Source organism: Nicotiana tabacum, chromosome 19, assembly GCF_000715075.1.
Source record: "Nicotiana tabacum cultivar K326 chromosome 19, ASM71507v2, whole genome shotgun sequence".
Lineage (NCBI taxonomy): Eukaryota > Viridiplantae > Streptophyta > Magnoliopsida > Solanales > Solanaceae > Nicotiana > Nicotiana tabacum.
Window position 1 is genome coordinate 97102384 of NC_134098.1, and position 6927 is coordinate 97109310.

Here is a 6927-nt window from a genome sequence, read left to right on the forward strand (position 1 = left end):
AGTAATTAACTAAATGTCAGTATGTTACTATTGTCACGACCCAAAATCACGCAATCGGCACCCGGTACACTACCCGATCCGAGCGAACCAAATCATATGATGCACCCAAATCATATGCATGAAAACTAATTTAACTGCGGAAGCTCCTTAAAAATCATATACATTTTTAAGTTAAATGGTAAAATATTTTCCAATTCGAAATCACACATGACGCCTTTCATGATAATAACAATGAGACTGAGTAAAATAAATATATTTTCATGTATGTCGCGTACAACCCCGTTACTACAACCTTTCACAACTATCTATGAAGCATTTATACCAACTAATATAATTAAACACTTGGGCTAATACCCGACTAGCATAAATTAAGATAACAACATGATAGCTACCACGAAATAGAAGTGGTGCCTCACCATATACCTCAGGAAGAGAGTCATCCTAACCCTGACCGTATGCCACGTATCATACCTCATCCTGAAACATGTAAAGTAAGCAGGGCCCTGGAGGGGGGCTAAGGGCTGAGTACACCATAACGGTACTCAATAAGTGTCATATACTCTCTCTAATTTATGTTCTTGGGACAAACTTTATAAAAATAGTGCATCAATATTTGATATAAAATGATAAAAAAATTTATCAATTCATGATCCTTATCATTTTAAATAAAAGACAAGTAAAACATAGCCCACAATATATACTTTTAAAATATTTATATCAACCCAAGATTTTGGATAAAATCATACAGAATCATTTCATTTGCTTTAAGTCATTGAAATCACTTTCGGCTCCTTAGGCCTAAACATAGGAAAATCATTATTACCTTTAACTGGGAGTACTATACCATCACCGACATAAGAAGGTCAACTAGGTCATGTACCTAGCGGCAAGTATTATATACCTTAATTGCTCAGGTCGCCTTATCGTAATGCCGTACGAATCGACTCAGCCATGCTAATAATAGCACAAAACAGTACCCCTCGAGGGAGAGCACTCTGACGTAGTCTATACCACAAAGTGGCCATCTACGCCTACACCGACACGTGTAGTTTCATGACGACGAACACAATATATCCGAAGTCAATCTCGGTGAACACAAGTAACTCCCAAAATATTTGATACTTTAAAAATAAATTCATAGCATAGTAGCCTCAAAGGATCTATTTTTATCAAATCATAGCATTAATAGAAAATCTAAGCCATTTGAACAAAATTTAAATAAACAACTTTTACATGTTAAAACCTCTAGCAATTTAATATGAAAGATACCACAAGTGCTATTCTATTTATCAATTTTCAAAAGAAATACTTTTCATGAAAACTTATCTTTAGCACCCAAATATGTATATTCTTATCAATACGTAAGTTTTGATAAAAACTTATAACATTTACCTTGAGTGTCATTTTGCCAACACGATTTAAAATAAATTTTTATAAAACAACATGACACTACATATGCAACGTAATATTTTAGTTCATGGATACATCCGTACTTGTTTGTCCCCACAAGCACGAAAGCACATTTGCAAACAACTTAATCATTAACGTGAAACATGTTGTTAGAGAAAATCCTTCAAGAAAAATAAGTTTTAATCAACTTATCTCGCTTTTACTTTATTAATATTCACAAACTTTCAATCCTCTTCCATCGTTCCAACTGACGATCGCAAAACTGGTGTATAAAACTTAGGCTCGCTAGTCGAATATAGTATAAAAATATCGTATCCACAGGGATTGAATTTAAATAGTGTTTTCATAGCTTCTAGTTTAATTTCTGTCCAATATGATCAACATTTGAGAATTATGTGATTAAAAACTAAAATTAACTAAGAATCTAGAGCTAATTGACTATGACAATCGCAACAAAAGTAAGCAAGGAAGATATCAATGGGAGAAAATAGGGGTTGATTGGATAGGTGCAAGATAATTGTTTGGGATTTAACTCTAGTTAATTCCCTTCTAATGTTCAAGTGAGTCTCTCGAATTCACTCAATTATTAGTTCAAACGTTTCGTAGAAACTCCTCTCTCGATTAAGTCTCAACCTCACAATATGAACCAATTTAAGATCGGAGAAGATATGCAAGAATTCGTAATGGATTGGTCTTTAGGAGAACCTCTTTCGATTATCCTCCTAACTAGGTTTAATCAATGACTCAACTAGCCTCTTTCGATTACTAATAAGAATTAATGAACTCCACCAACAAGATAGTGCAAAAATATTACAAGTTATGCCTCTCTCGATTACATGAATATGTGAATATAGATGCAACAATTAAATCAACCAAAACTATTCAATACATAAAAACTAGAGTTAATATCCACAAATAAATATCAATACACCAAATTCATCAATCCCTAAAGAGAACTACTCCATAGATATGGAGTAATTCATCACAAATATAAAGAAAAACATAAAACGATTTAAACTCTTGTCTTGAGTGAGGATTGAATGATGAATTCCTTGTGCTTTTGCTTCTCAAACTCCTCCTTAGCCTCCTTAGGTCTTAGATGTGTCAAAAGTTCTAAAAATAATATTTTTATATGTATTTATACCAAGTAGGGTCGGGCCCATACGAAAGTACCTTTTCCTACGCGAATTAGGACAATTACTCTGCAAACTTTGTACAGGCGCGCCGCATGGGGTAACGTGCCAGGCGGGGCAGTAGTGGAAAACTTCAAGGAGCTTGAACTTTGACAGGAGCAGGAATTTGCACTAACGCGTCGCACAATGTGTCGCATTGTGCGTCGCATTAGTGCAAATTTCTCAGAGTACGGATTTTGCTTTGATTTTGACATCCAGACTTGGTCCTCGACCCCCGAACACGATTCCGGCTTACTACCTTGGGCTTTTATTCAGACTTCAAAGATCCAAATCACTCGAATTAGCTCCATAACATTTATATAACTCGAAATCACTCCTACATGGCATAAAACACATAATAAGTGCAAAACACTAGCGATTAAATCTCAAACTCAATTAAAGTGCAGTAAATTAGAGTGCAACAAGCGACTAAAATACGAGATTATAGCCTACCATCAACACCCCACACTTAAACCATTGCTCATCCTCGAGCAATCAAACTATACTTTATAAAGACACGACCTTTTTACACAACTCTCATAACTCACCATACCAAGAATATTTAAAATAGACTAAGCACAATAGCGTAACATCCTAGCCTCAAGATTTGACCCACAAGCACCACGCATTATTTATAACCCCGCTCACTTACTCTAGTATAGAGGTCAAGCATTACATTTTCTTCGTGAATTAAGTGCCCTCGCACAACAATAGAGAGTAGTTCCACACACCATAAAAATTACGAACAATCAGGAACTCAAGGTAGAAAGAAGTCACTTACTCTTAGAAACAACATTCATATGCCATAAAAGATGAACCATATGCTTACTACTCTACTAATTGAGCTCATTCAATCAAGGATCAAGTAGGACTTTAATTGGTTGTAATGTAGGTTGCGGGATGGATAGGATACATTTAGATATAAGAGTGACTACACCTCCCTAAGCACTTTAATACATACACTTTACCTTTCAAAACCTGCTTATGTCAAACCATAACTCCTCCTTCACATCAATATAGATTAACTCCCTACTTCTTTAAGCACAATTATATCAAGAGTTACTACTATCAAGGAATATTTTTCACAACCATATAATTATATTTTTTTTCTTTTACAATTCAAGTGGCTCTTTTTTTTAAAAAAATCGTGCACCTTTCTCCTTATTTCAATAGTTCCACTCAAAAATCAACCCAATCACCCTAACTTCAACTTCTACAAAGTTCATACAATTTTAAGTGCTCATGAGAGGTAAAAGGTTCAAATAGATGGTCAATTCAAACAAATGGGTAAGGTTTGTAATGTGGTTGCCAAAGAACCAAGATTATAGGCTCAAAGGGATTAACTAAGATACATAACAATTTGTTGGGTAATAGCATATAACTCGCTCAACAAAGAAATGTCTATATCACTTTCAAGACTGAACAAAACTATTATTTCGCTTTGCAAATACACGAGGCAAGTTCTAGACATCAAATACAATGTACAGAACGACACAAACCTTACACACACATGGCACATAACTCACTCCAGATTAGACTATGAAAATACTCTAGTCAAAGCAATTAAACAAAGTTAAACTTATACAAATTAAGGTACTTATGCAAGAGTCAAAAACTGAGCCTAAGCGTCACAACTAAAGCACTTACTATTCTCAAGACATAATAAAGTCAAGAGATATTGCTTTTAATTCAATCATAGCACAAGGTTTCATACTATTCTACAAAATAAAAACTAACTACACCCGGTTTAAATAAAACCCTTGAAAAAGAACTGCGGCACAAAGAAAAACCAAAGGAAAATTATTACACTAACAACAAAAGAAAATCTTTTTGTCTTTTTCTTTCGATTTTAATCCCTCAAGAAACCTGTCGATATGATATCCATCGTCGGGAAAAATCAAAAAATTTAACATTTTTATGTTTTTTTTCTTCTATCAAACTACTAAATCTAACAAGCAAAACCTAAGACTAATATACATACATATATAGATACATACATACATACATACAAATATCCTCCACCCCACACTTTAAGTTGTGGCATGTCCTCATGACACACAATTAAAAAAATATAAGGTAGAGGAAACTTCCCTAAATCTCTAGTTGGGGTCTGAGCCGAAGTCGGGTCCATTCTTCTCGCCCGAACTAGTGCACACATCCATGCAGACAGATTCTTCTCACCCTTATTGGGGTACACCTCACACTTGTCTTTCTCAATCAGCGGGACCTTATCTTTCAAGCCTTTCACTCTCTATTCTACACTCGCAGCTGGCTTCTCCTTTCTTACCTGCATCTCCACATTCATCTCAAAAGTCACCGTCTTTTCACCCACTCTAAGCATGAGCTTTCTATCATGTATGTCTAATATTGCTCTGCTCGTTGCTAAGAATGGCCTTCCTAAGATAAGGGGACCTCTTTGTTCTCTTCCATCTTTACCACAATGAAATCTACAGGGAAAACAAACTTATCTACCCGAACTAAGACATCTTCAACTATCCCCTCAGGTATCAAAGTAGTTTGGTCGGCCAGCTGCAAGGAAATTGGTGTAGACCTTATCTCTCCAATATCATTCTTCATCTTCCTGTAAATAGACAAAGGCATTAAATTAATTGAGGCACCAGAATCACATAAAGATTGATCAAAATTTAGAGTGCCCGGCTCCTCATTATCCTCCTTAGGTCTTAGATATGTCAAAAGTCCTAAAAATAACATTTTTATATGTATTTATACTAAGTAGGGTCGCGCTCAAACGAAACCATCTTTTCCTATGCGAATTAGGACAATTACTATGTAAACTTTGTACATGCGCACCGCATGAGGCGACGCACCAGGCGGGGAAGCAATGGAAAACTTCAGAGAGCTTGCACTTTGACAGGAGCAGGAATTTGCACTAGCGCGTCGCACATTGTGTCGCATTAGTGCAAATTTCTCAGAGTACGGATTTTGCTTAGATTTTGACATCCAGGCTTAGTTCTCGACTCCCAAACACGATCCCGGCTTAATCCCTTGGGCTTTTACTTAGACTTCAAAGCTCCAAATCACTCGAATTAGCTCCATAACATCTACATCACTCAGAATCACTCCTACACGGCATAAAACACACAATAAGTGCAAAACACTAGTGATTAAAGCTCAAACTCAATTAAAGTTCAGTAAATTAGAGTGCAAGAAGCGATTAAAATACGAGATTATAGCCTACCATCACCAACCTTGATTGAAATGCTCAAGCATCACCAACAAGTTGATATCTACAATTAGATATCCCAATTACATAAAAATGTAACCTAAAATATTGACCAATATCCATTTATGGCTCATAAGTTGACTACAAACCTCCAACAACTCAAATCACCAAATAGGTTCACTTACTAACATATTCAACTCTACTCTTATCAATTAATACCCATTTGAAGTCATCACTGACACTACATTAATTCTCCAATACCGCCAAATTACTACTAATCATCTTAATTAACCAACATATCCAAAATATTCAATTTGGTGATTACTTAGTTGAACACTTTCAATTTAGCTAGAAAATAATTCCATAGGTTCATCGCATCCTTTAATTTTAGTTCTAAGAACACTCTTCATCTTCCCCATTTTCTCAAAAACACTATTCATGCCATGAACTAGGGTTTGTGAATTCAATTATCCAACCATAACAACTTTAAACAAATATTATAACTACTCTCACCGACTCATAAGAAATGAGTTTGAAGCATTAGGATTACCTTCTTGAAGCATTCCTCAAAATCCAATATTTGGAAAATTTGGTGTTCTTGAACAACTTGAAAGATTTATAGGGATTTCGAAGATTGAATAATATTAATACTAGTGTTAATAGGATGTTATTAACTTAAAATATCCATAAAAACTCACCTTATATTCTTAAGCTGTCCCAAAGGTCGAATCCACCATGAAAGCACAAAATCCTAGCTCCAAAATACCCTCTCACCCGACCTTGTACTTATAGGCCCAAATTTCTGGATTTCGAATGCAGCCCCGGATGCTTCGCATCCTTACTTCACTCCTCTTCGAAGCTCAGACGCTATGGTAGTACTCCACTGCCAACCTTTGGTAATTTGATCTTAACGTCTTGTAGGAGTGTCCAAATAACAAACGGTTTGAAGCGTTAGAAACTAGACTCGGAGATATTTCATTTGATAGGTTGTCCATCACATAAATCCTTATATATGTATATATACTCGTCCAATGTTAGGTCTTGTGCGTACTCATTTGGAACTTTAGTCTATCATGCAATTTCCAACTTGACTTAGAATTAGGGCTCTCCTTAGACCCCACATAACTTATAATATGCCTCGTACACTTATTATCATATCCA